Below are 12,661 nucleotides of genomic sequence, written 5' to 3'. Positions count from 1 at the left end.
CTAAGGCAACATGGTGATAATTAGCGACCTTACCATGAAAATCCAGATTGGATTGGTTACCTTGACCTGCTTTCTTCAGTTAAGAACGATAGGGAAGATCAGTAGACTACTTACTAGGGAAGCATTGATACATGCTGTCCTAGCCATAGTTATATCACATATAGATTATGCCAACTCTCTATATTTTGTCATTCCCTTATATCTCACTAAAAGACTGCAACTGGTGCAGAACCAGGCAGCAAGATTGATATTTTAGCAGTCTAGAAGGCAACACGTCTACCCTCTCATGAGGAAGCTACATTGGCTCCCCATCCCACAATGATCAGCATTAAAAGGTGGTTGCCTTATCTTTAAGTCCTTGCATCGCCCCAGCCCAAAATTCATTTCTAGCCTTATTCAAAGGCATATACCTACTCGCAACCTGCGCTCATCCTACATGAACCTTTTGGTTACACCCTCTACAAACTGAAGCAACAAGGTAGGTGCAGGTTTGCAGTGCTGGCACCCAGATTCTGGAACTCCCTTCCATCTGACATCAGAGCCTGCACTGACCTTTTGAGATTCAGAAGGCACCTCAAGACACGGTTATTTACCCAAGCCTATGACTGAAACGTAAGCATATGATAAACCAACAGGGCCTCAGCATATTCCAGAATAAGTGCCAAGAAACCAATCGGTGTACGTGAGCTTTACAAGACGCTTTAACATAACAAAACATAACAAGGCCGGAGTTGACTTGACTGGCAGAAAAGGCCAAGCACTGGCTGATAGGTGCCACCACAGCATGTGCCCCGCCACGACAGGGAGTGTCCACGCAGGACTGCAAAGGAGGTTCTACTTCTGAGATCTAAGCCTGTCACTCCTAGTCCCAACACCACCTGCACTGTTAATTCTGCAAATCAGATCTGGCTCAGTCAATGTGCTTGCTGAAGGAACCTACACTGGCCAGAGAAAGGGAGAGAGAACTTTCAAGCACAATAATCTGTACAAAAAAACTAGGAGAGCAAAAGTCAGCATACAAAAGGGATAGACATAGACTGTGTGCTCATAGCAAGAAAGTCAACCCTGCAAGAATCCAATCCTCATCCAGTGTTGCACGTGCCCTGTGCCTAGTGGCAAATTCCCAGGTTGCCATGACAGCACTAAAACAGAACAGGTCCCAAAGGAAGGAACATGTGGCAGGTGGGTTGATGCCATACAGAGGAGGAGTGGATTAGCACTTGCCCTGATCATCACAAAGACTGAGCCCTGTACCTAAGCCCTGTTGACCTGACCACAAAGATAGTCGACCACTCAGAAACCCATTGTCTGGTACCCCAAGTGAACACTGGTGCATGTTGAAGAAAGAAAAGAGACTTGGGAGACTAGAAGTTTCACCGGCGTAGTTTAGACAAAAGTGCATGCCGGAGCACTGAGAAGAAAAAAAAGAAAGGTCTGTGACTAGCTGGTTCACACTGGCAGACCAGATGACCACTCATAGACAGGAGAGAAGACCAGGCCTGGAAAGCACTCTCAAGAATATTCATACCACTGACTGAGTGCATAAACCCACACAAGCAAGCCACCGAAGTGAAGGGAGGATGACATGGTGACAGCCCAGAGGGAGCCACGTGCACGCGTGAACCGAGTTTCTGCACCAGCGTAAATGTCCAGACATAGTAACCAGCTACTTAGCAATCAATAGCGTCCAGGCCAAAAGATGCACATGCATCTCCAAGTAAAAGACTTAAGCACCTGGCCATCATCACTCTCAGTTGGTGACAACTCAAGGAAGAATGCCTGTGACCATCAAGGCAAAATATCCCCATCTGTCCTACAGGTTCACCACACGGGTGGCAGCCCTTTATTGCTTGTCCCTGTTTAGTGCGTCCCCACCACCATCTGTGCAGCATCAAACAACCAGAGTGGAGTATGACATCATCATTGTACCAAAAGGCAATTAGTGCCAACAACACTCTGAAGAATCAGTCAAGCAGCGACTACCTGTGACAACCTCACCTGCATCCTGATTCTGGTGATGAGAGCACGTCTTGTCCATGGCCCATCTATCCATGCGGTTGCACGAGTGACTAGGCAGTGACTCCTCTGTGGTCTTGCAGTGGCCCAGACATGGCACATATGCAGCCCCAGAGCAGACCACAAAAAGTCCGGTGACAACCCATCCAAGGGGTCTCCATAAGTGGGAGATAGACCTGACATTGCTCCCCCGGCTGATGCCAAAAGGTAGTGGGGCCTCTTAGTGCAGATTTCAACAGGTTGCAGACTCTCTTCTCAGTCATGACAATACTGTTTTCAGAGAGGCAAGCAACACCACCAACGCAAACTTTGCGATGGACTCCAACAACAATAGTACTGATGCACCCTTTTTGAACTGTTGACACCAACCACAAACCATCCTGAACATCAGCAGAGTAGGCCAACTCTATATTATGGACATGATTCCATGGGAGTAAAAGACTGGTGCTTGGGGTTAGTATTATTAAGGTGCATCCCACGGGGCTTAGTCCTGCCATTGGGCAGGTGGCTGCCTGTAGATTTGTCTGGGGTTATCGGACTATGCTGCTTTTTTTAGTCTGTAGTGTGGCCGAATAGCCTGCTCCGTGCTGACGCCATGCAGCATTCATGGCGCTCCCCACTGACATTGCACCACTGCCCCTTTATTCATTGGTGCATTGTTCTGGTGGATCATTTGGGACCGTTAGAGGATAAGGATCCTTGATTGGGATTGCCATGTAACTGGTGCGCGAATTTAGCGATTCATATGCAATTACTGTACTCTCTTATGTCTGGGTACTCTACAGATTGCTTGGTAGAAAAGTCTCGGCTGAGAAAAAATGGGTTTGGTCAACATTTGAAATAATGCACAAAATAGAGAAAAAACAAAGAAAGCTATACTTTGATAAACGGCAAGGGCCAGGTCAGTTGGACGACCAGCAACAGAAACAAACCGAGCCCCACGATAGTTAAGTGACCACACTACTTAACCACATGGCTGCTGCGGGGATTTTTGCCCTGTGCTGGAAAATCACTGATGCCATATATTCATGACGAGCTCAGCTCGTCATCAGCACACGACACCCGTGGGTGATGACGAGCTGAGCTCGTCATCAGCAGCGAAAGGGTTAAAGACATGAAAAAGGGTACTTCAACCTGCAGATAGATTGTCCAACTGTTAAATCTGTGGCTACCCTGGTAGACAAACTGGCCTCTCCCAATTTGCTTCAGGTTGTGACTTCCCCGACTCACCAAGCAGGACACACTATTGACCTGATTTTCTCGAATTCTCTGATTGCGGTTAGTAAACCCCGGGAGGTGGTCTGCCCTGACCATTATCTTATCCCATTTTGGTGGAGGCTTGAATGTAATTTCTAACAGTCCAGGCACAGGGACAGGCAGGCTTTCCGAGGTTGGAACAAAATAGGAGCAAATGATATTTCTGAGTCCTTGGCTATCACTATTCCTTACCGTACTGGTGAGACTGACTTAGATGTCGACGCTTGTTAGAAATTGGGTTTCTGGTTGGCAGAGGAATGCACCCTGTCCAAGCAGGAACCACAATCCTGCGCAGGGAAAGTGTAGTACACACAAAATGTTTACCTGTGCTTCACCCTCTGGTAGCTTTGCACAGAACAGTCAGGCTAAGCTGAGGAGGCAATGTGTAACATATTTGTGCCCACACACAGTAACACAGGGAAACACCACAAAAGTACTCTGCACCAGTATAGAAAAACAATATTTATCTGAGTAAAACAAGACCAAAACAATAAAAATGCAGCATACACAAGTAAAGTTATGAATTCTGCAAGATTAAATCAAAATGCTGTGTTTAAAAATCAATAGTTCTTACTGGAGCTATCTGGTTGTGCTTGGTTGTGCTTGATCTAGGCAAATCCAAAAGCTCAGTCCGACCACGATGAAGCGCGGGCCGGATACAGGGGTCAGGCAGACCTTGGTTGCATCAAAGCTCAGGAATGATGCGTTGAGCAAAGGAGGAGAGGCATCACTGTTGAAGGCGATGTGTCGTTTCTAATTCGGGCAATGGCGTTGATGCATCGATGTCAAGAGCACAGTTCGTCGGGCCGATGGATCGATGGCGACCTGCTGAGCTGTAAGCAATGTGTTGCTGTGAAGCCGCACAGGGCCAGGAATGCATCAAAGTCACGGACAGTGTGTCACAGATGTCGATGATGCGGTGTCCAATATTCGTGCAGCAGCAGGGATGCGGAGGTGCTGCGTCAGCAAAGTCAGGGATGCACTGCAAGTTGTCGTCGTTGCATCAATCAGTCGGTGAGGGATATCCACAACTTTGGTGCAGGCAGCGGCAATGCATCTATATCACAGAGAAATTAGCCAGTTCTGATTGAGGCTTCTGTTTCGAAGCATTGGTTTCTTGGGTTGCAGCACCAAACACTCACTTCCAAGGGCCCAAGACTGACTTTGGCACCACTTGGCAGAGCAGGACTGTCAGCAGAGAAGCCCAGGTACTGGTAGCAAAATGCAGGTGAAGTCTTTGATATTCCTCAGACTTCAGAAACAGGAAGCAAGCCCAAACAAGCCCTTAGAGAACCTTTAGAGATGCAGGATGTAGAGTCAAGCCCAGTCCACTAATTCACAGGCAAGAAGCAGCTGGCATTAGGCCAACACAGCAAAGCAAGCTGCAATATGGCAGTCTCTCTTAGCAGCACAACAGCTCTTCTTTCTGGTAAAATGTCCTCGGATCTAGAAATGTTTTGAGTATGTGGTGTCAGAGATCCAGTACTTATACCCATTTTAGTCTTTGAAGTAGGGAGACGTCGAAGAAAGTTATTTGTAGAGCACAAGACCCTGCCCGTTCCAGTCCTGGCTCGAGGCTCACTACAGGGGGTATGCAACCCTTGGGGTGTAGACAGACACAGCCCTTTTCAGGTGCAATTAGCTCCTACCTCTTACTCATTCTCAAGAAGTCTCATTGGCCTGGTGAGGATCCATCAGGATGTGAGTGGCACACTCTTTGTAGAACCCCGTAGACGCTGGATACTCCCCATCTTAAAATTTTGGGGGCTACGCCAATGCCGTCCTGCATTTTTGGCACTCCAATACTTAGAAAATGAAAAATATGCCAAAGCGATTGTACGTTTTCTTAAATTCTGTATCCAACATCGTCGCAACCTTTGAATTTCCCTGTCCAGGAGCAACATAAAGAAGGTGTACAAATCTTTAGGTTCTCAGATGTATGATATATTGTAAGTTATATCTTGTTGTTTCTTAACTGAGTTGTCTTTTCAAATTAATTCTTCTTTTAAACTGTTTTTAGCATTTTAAAACTGTGATTTTATAATATGATTAACTTTGTAAATCGTATTTTATGAACTTTTATGGTGTTCCTATCAAATGAACTACCGAATAAAGTATTTTTGAATTGAATTGAATTGAGTGGCACACATCATCTCCCTTTGTGTGTGTGAATGTTTAGAGGGAATGCACAAAGCCCAGCTGTCACCCAACCCAGATGTGTATTCCAGAGACAGGCAGACAGAACAGAATGGTTAAAGTAAATAAATTCCAACTTTGTAAAAGTGGCATTTTCAGACCGGAAATTTAAAAACCAACTTCACTAAAATATGTGTTTTTAAATTGGGACTACAGAGACACCAAACTCACTTTTCCTATATTTTCCCAATTGGAATTTACAAGGCAGCTCCGATGCTAACCTGTGGGAGAGATAGGCTTTGTAGTAGTGACATTTTTTAAATAGTTTTTCCCTACAGGACATGTGAAATGTAAAAGTACATGTCCTACCTTTAAAGTACACTGCACCCTGCCATGGACTGCCCTACTTTATGGGTGACCTATCTGTAATAAAAAAGGAAGGTTTAGGTCTGAAAGGTAGGCTATCTTGTCAGGTCGAAATAGCAGTTTGAAACTGCACACGCAGGCTCTACAGTGGCAGGCCTGAGACATGTTTGAAGGATACTCATGTGGGTGAAACAATCAGTGCTGCAGGCCCACTAGTGGCCTTTCATTTACAGGCCCTGGGCACATGTAGTGCACTGTACTATAAAGTTATCAGTATGTGCAAAGTAACATACCCAGGCAAGCAATGTGAACACTAATGCAGTTCAATTAGCAAACAAAATGAGATTAAATAGTGAGACACTGAATTAGCACGAAAAGTACATTTTAATAAATTTGATAAAAAGTGTCATGAGATATTTCATTGACATATTGATAAAACATGACAAAAAAAATTCTATTAACAGATATACATTGTGTTATACAGTAAAGTAATGTAGTGGAGGAATGGTTTCCTGTCTACGCGTTTCGACACATTGAAGGTGTCTTCCTCAGGACATTACCATCTTGATACTAAAAGTAAACAAACAATAATTAAAATATGTCTTTGTGCTAAACAGTTTATAATGGTAAATACAGTTTGCTAGAGTATTTGGGCCAGTGAGTTGAAAGTTTTCATGATATACCGCATAAGATTGGTTCATTTTGTCTAACATGTAGAGAGATAATGACAAAACATGATTACAGTCACATTAATCCTTTTGAAATTACATGTAGTGTGATTAAAGCAAACAGTTCACATTTCATTTTGAACAAAGCAAAAGGAGAATGATAAGAATGGTACACAAGTGTTGAGGAAAAGAGAGAAAAAGTGAGGTGGTGTTTATTTATACCTTACAAATATTAAAATAGTCAGGGATTCATTTTGGTCTATTTGGTGGTATTAAATAAAGTGACAAATTATGTCACTCAAGGGGTATCTAGCCAGTTAGGTATATTAAGTTAACTCAACATTAAATGATGACAAACGAAATGGTGGTAAAACTGGGAAAGATTGTGTGGGGAGGATTTCTATTGAGAGTAATTTGAGAATAACCAGGTTCAAGTTTCGGTAGGGAAGCGCAACATTCTGTGATTCTGGGCAAATCACTTCATCTCCCCATGCCCAACAAAAAAAAAGGAATGTGTCCTTCTGTAACGTGACTGGTGCTCATGTAGAGCACTCTGATACCTTCTGGTCTAGTTTGCGCAATACAAAACTTCACAAAATATATATATATATACACCATGCCAAGATGCCTGGTCTAACAACGCTGTTAATAGTTAGACCAATGCTGCCTCTGAGTCCCTGCCCGATGTCAGATGAAGGAGAAGCAGAAGCGTGGGTTCTCCGCCACTTGGTTTTCACCCATCCTTGCTTTGGAAAGGAGGGCTTGTAAGAAAGTAGAGAGAGGGTGGTGCATCCCTATTCACCTGTCAGTTGGTCCAGCTATAAGAAATTTTTGAGGTCCTATCATATTACCATAAAATTGGCGCTTGAGTCATACTTTGAATCTAAAATTAATATGGCTTCCAATAGCCTAGAGAAATCTGTCAGTTTGCTAAGTAATTGCTGCCTCTTAGGCTTGTAACAGGACAGTGCCTCACTCTCAGGAACTTTGTAATGGGCTTGCAGATTTGTTTGAGGCAGGGCTTCCCTCCGAGAGGCTGATCTATAAGTACAGCGACTTCTCTCAGTTTAGTGCCATCTCTTTTGAGGAGTCTGAAACAGCAATTTGCAATTGTATATCTGGCTCCCCCCCTCCCCCCATGATCCCCGTTCCATCTTTGTGCTGGGAGTTGAGGTGATTAACCCTTTGATAAATAGGGTCTTCAATTTTGACCATCTACCAGCAGTGTACCGGATTTTTGGAAGCTGGTTAAAGTTGTTCCCCTATTGAAAAAAAGTTCCTTAGATAGAAAGTTGGCGAAAACCCTACGGGGTAGCTAATTACTTCATGAACTTTCTAAGATGCTCAAAAAAATGGTCAGCATTCAACTCTCCAAATTCTTGGAGCAAGGCAAGTTTCTGCATCATAGTAAATCTGGGTTCTGTCCTCTGCATAGCTCTGAGACGGGATTACTAGCAGCATTAGACCGTATTAGGCTGTGCTTGGATCAAGGGAGGAGTCTTTTCATTGAGATGCTCTTGATTTGTCACATGAAGACGCATAGGTCAGGACAAGACGGAAATATTAATAGTTCCCCAAATTTTTTTTCAAAATAGTGCCCTATTTTTCCTTTTGCTTAGCGCTGTACTTTTTGTAGAAACGCTTGTTTTTTATATCAATATAGTGTCAGATTGATTTAGCGTGGTATTTTCATTTATTGAAGCAAAAAGAATTGATGGACTGAATGCTGAACAATGCAAACATTCACCCCCAGTAACAGATCTAGGTTTATTCCATCGTTTTTTGGCTCACAACGTCACCCCACTTCAGACCCATCCATATGCAAATCAGCCGTGACCCTGCTCCTCATGGGAACAGTCTAGCCCGAACTGCTAAGCCAGGTCCTCCATGGACCGGAAACAAGCATCCTGGAACCGGTTTCGGGGTACCACCCTCATTAACCAGGCTGGCTTGAATCCAGGGACACAGTTAGCAGGGAACCCAAGTCTGCCCAGAGCCTTCCAACTTAGGGTGCCAAAAGCAAAAAAAGACAAATGATAAACAGAATGTTGAACAATGCAAACATTCACCCCCAGTCACAGATCTGCTCATCATGCGAACATAGTGTACTCATTTAGCTCATGAAAGGACTCAGCCCTTTCAATTGAATATTGTTAATTATGTTGTTATTCTAAAGGGGTGACACAAGTACATTCTTTCCATCTCCTAATGGAAAACAACTTCAATCAGCTGGTAACAGTACTATGATTGATTGAAAAGTTTATTGTTTTAGTTAATTTAAACCATAACAATACATTTTATAAAATCAAGTGCTACAGATGAAACTCTTAGTGTTTGTCTACATTCAGTTTCCCTGAATCATAAAACTTTCTGTTTCTAGTGCAAATATTTTTCTTTTAAAATTTAGTCATTTTAATATACACAATATACAAGTTTAAAATTGATCAAAAGCATTTGTTGGTCCATGTAAAATATGCCTCCCGATGTTCTAGTGTTATTCTGTGTTATGTTCGGGAGAGCCTTCTGTCCCGCAGAGTCAGCCAGCCTATTGCCCTTTTCTAGGCAGGGTGCCGGGTTACATTTCGGAGCATCTACATGATCCAGAAGGAACTTTATTAGTAGGCAATTCAAACGAGTGTCGGTTGGATTTAGGGTTGCCATGATCGCCGATCTGCACGTTCTGATGCCTCTGTCGTTCATGGCTTTTTTTAGGAAAATGCCTCATGCATGGGCTAAATTCGGCAGATGCAGACAAGATGGATGAAGTTCTGCTTGCTGCTCCCACATAGTCTGCAGTCTTTGGACCCATCATGGACCCAGGTTGGCTGTTCCATGGTAGATGGAAATTTTCCCATGCGTAGCACCATTAGCTGTTGTTGTCTGTGGACCGGAAATGTATTTGTTAAATATGGAGCTGGAGTGAGTGGTTTATATTTGGATATAACTATCCAGGCGTGTTTTCTTGCACTGAAAGTGGTTTTGTCAGCTAGAAGTGAATGGAATTTTGCTGATTTATTTATGGCTTGCTTAAAGGCAGGGCAGATTAGTTTCCCAAAGATTTCTTGTGCAGGTGTCTGTTAAAGCTTTGTTTAGGAATAGGTTATATGGGGACTTTGCGTCAGTTTTTATTTCATCCCACAAGGCCTTGTGCAGTTCTGAAGCTGCTGTATTCTGTTTCAAACTATACCAATGCTTGATAGTGGCATACTTCCTTCCCAGTGTTTCATTTAGTACTCCAAATTCTAATCTGGTCTGCGCTGGTGAAGCACCCTGGTTGATTTGGAAGGTTGATTTATAGATGGCCATCTACACTTTGTACAGCAGGTCCAAGTCTTTCCCATAGAGGGCTAAGCTGCCGTATGACAGCGTAGGGAGCACCTTGGCTTTTATTGTTGCCAGTAGGGGTTTGTATGATGGCCCCTTGAGCTTTTTTGTTAATAAAAGCTAAAGTACTTATAATTAGGCAGTGCTTCTATCTTTTTTCCCTCCAATTGGGTATGTTGATGGGCTGTCCGTCGTCTGGTGATGAGCATTGTTTTGCTTTTTGTGGTGTTTATCTCCAGGTGGTTATTGGTTATAAATTGGGCAAATCCCTCAAGTGACCTTTGAAGGCCAATCTTAGTTAGACTCATCAGTACGACGTCGTCCGCGTAGGATAAATGGGTTAGAGGTAAGGTGCCTGATTTGGGTGGATGGGATGTAATCTTGTTGAGACTTGGCGCTAGGTCTGCCATAAAAAGATTGAAGAGATGAGGGGCCAGAACACAGCCTTGCTTAAGCCCTTTGCTGGTTTTAATTTTTCTTGATAGCCATGCCCCGTCCCCCAATTTTACTTCCATCCATGTGTTGGAATATACGAGCAGGATTCCTCTGAGTGGTTTGTCTGGAATAATCCAACTGCGCAGTTTCCACCATAAGATATTTCGATCTACGCTGTCAAAGGCCGCCTTTAGGTCAATGAAACAGAGATGCAGTTGCTGTTCCCTTCGTATATATTTGTTGTCTAGCAGTGAGAGTGATAAGATGTTTGTCATTGTCCCGCTCCCTTTCCTGAAGCCTTTTTGATTTGGCGGGATTCTCTTTATGCTGTCAGACCAGCTGATCAGTTTTTCAAGGAGTAATGATGCATAATACTTCGCATCTACATCCAGGAGAGCGATCAGTCTGTAGTTTGCTGGGGATGTTCTGTCACCGCCTTTGAAGAGAGGTGAAATTATTGAGCCTTGCCAGCTTGATGGAATTTAATTTTCCCTTTCTAACTCATCAAATAGTTTTTTTAATCTTCCACTCCAGAAATCCGGGTCAGATTTAAAAACTATTGGGGGGATGCGGTTCGGGCCTGGAGCCCCACTGCCGTGGCTCTTCCTAAATATTCTTCTTATGTCTTCCTCACAGAAACCTGGGTGTCCGAGCGTGTCTGCTGTCTCATTGCTCTCCATTGATTGTGCATCTTCTTGATAGGAAATTGATGACCGTTGACCCATATCTGGGGGTTGAGTTGCACTGCATTCTTCATTCGGGTATGCTACATCTGTGCAGGGAGTTATGTGCAGACCACAGGTTATGGAGCTATTTATTCTTTGTAAGGCCTTCTTGTTAATTTGTTGTTCAGAGCATGCATTGGGCAGATCTTGCGTTCTCTGACCCCACTCTAGATATTTTGGAGGTATTACATCCGAAAATCTCTTCATTAACAGTGCAACCCAGTCCGCTTCTTGGACAGTTGATGTTGTTGGGTTTACAGGATGGTTTAGTCCATTGATGATTCTCCAAAATGCACTTGAGTTGGTATTCTTTGCCGTGCAGAGTAATTTTGCCCAGAAGTCATCCTTCAGAGTTCTTTTGTATTCCCACATTACCTTTTTATATTTTTTCTTGAGATTCTGTCTTTGGGCCCAGTCTTTTGATGACATAGTTGTCTTTTTTAATGCTCTTGCGTTTTTCCTTCTTTCTAGTTTGAGTTTAACCAGACTTTTTAGAAGTGACCTATTGTGAGTTGGGGCCCGTATTTTTTATGAGAAGTGGACATGATTGTTGTTGACTCTTCCGTGAAGCTCTCCCATTTTTGAATCTGGTTACCTATAGTTGTCTCACTTCCTATTTTCATTCCCTGAACTTTTACCTGAAGATCTACAATGTTGGCCGTTGTCCATTTCAATCGTTTCAGGTTAGTAGAGAAGGAACTTTCTACGAATATCTTAGTGTTACAGTGTTTGGTGAACTTTAAATTGATGTAGATATGCTGGTATGAATGGTCACTTTTTGATGTAAATTCAATTGAAATTGCTGAACAAAGGGCAATAATGGAAGTGAGACTGCTGTGTAGTCGAGTCTTAATGTGGTCGAGCCTCCCAGATGAGTATACTGTGGCCGATTGTCGCCTGGAGTTCTCCCATTAAGGAACCGTAGGCCAAGATATTTCAAGGTTGTTACCAGTTGTTGTCCAACTGGATCATGACGCTCTGTTTTGAGTTGGTATTGTGGTGTCACATTCCAGAATTCATTGTCTGCAGCTAGTTTTTCGTCCTCATCTGTTGTATGGATTAAATTTTAGTTGAAGTCACCTGTTAGGAGGACTTCTCAGGTGGGATTGTTGTTTTGAATATCACTAATTCTAGTTACTACCTGGTTTAACTGGACTTGTTTCTCTTTTACATAAGGAGATACATAGGTGTTCACTAGTAATACAGGGGTCGCTCGGCCGGGAAGAGACAGTTTTATTAATTGCATGTTAGGCCCATGCGGGGCTATTTGCTCTGATCTAATGTTAATGTCCGTCGCAACGTAGACTGATAGCCCCCCTTTTGGGCGGCCATATTTGCTGTTTTGTTCTGCTGGAGTACTAAAGTGCGTGTATCCATCGATTGGTAGCACCTCTAATGCCCATGTTTCTCGGAGGGCGATGATGTCACATGATGCCCAATTGTGGAAGGGCAAACCATCTTCCAGCTATTTCCTGGCACCGGCTATGTTCCATGATAATAGATGAAAGATGTCTTGGCTCTTATCCCTTGATGGTTTTTGGCAGGGTCAGTTGTCTTTCTCTTTGTTCAGTGTTCCAGTTAACCAGCGCCAGTAATCAACATCATCTTTGGTATTTACTTCTTTTCCTAAGTTGGTCAAAAGATGTTTTGTCGGTGGTGGGCTGTTCCCTCTTGCGTTCCGTAGTACTGACTGAACCTGCTCTTTTTTGTCTGGGGTGCATTTCGTTTTGCCCT

General features: G+C 43.4%; 1 protein-coding gene across 1 annotated transcript in view; it reads right to left on the bottom strand.

Moving 5' to 3' along the window:
• Window positions 1–11,063: 11,063 nt before the first annotated feature.
• LOC147685397 (uncharacterized) overlaps window positions 11,064–12,661 on the bottom strand; it is a 128,095-nt gene continuing 126,497 nt past the window's right edge. The window contains exon 3 of the mRNA XM_086941311.1: window positions 11,064–12,446. The gene's annotated coding sequence lies outside the window, so the exon portion shown is untranslated. The remainder of the gene's footprint in view (window positions 12,447–12,661) is intronic.

This window comes from Lissotriton vulgaris, chromosome 10, assembly GCF_964263255.1.
Source record: "Lissotriton vulgaris chromosome 10, aLisVul1.2, whole genome shotgun sequence".
Lineage (NCBI taxonomy): Eukaryota > Metazoa > Chordata > Amphibia > Caudata > Salamandridae > Lissotriton > Lissotriton vulgaris.
The sequence above is the reverse complement of the archived record's forward strand: the minus strand, read 5'-3'. Positions and strand labels throughout refer to the sequence as shown.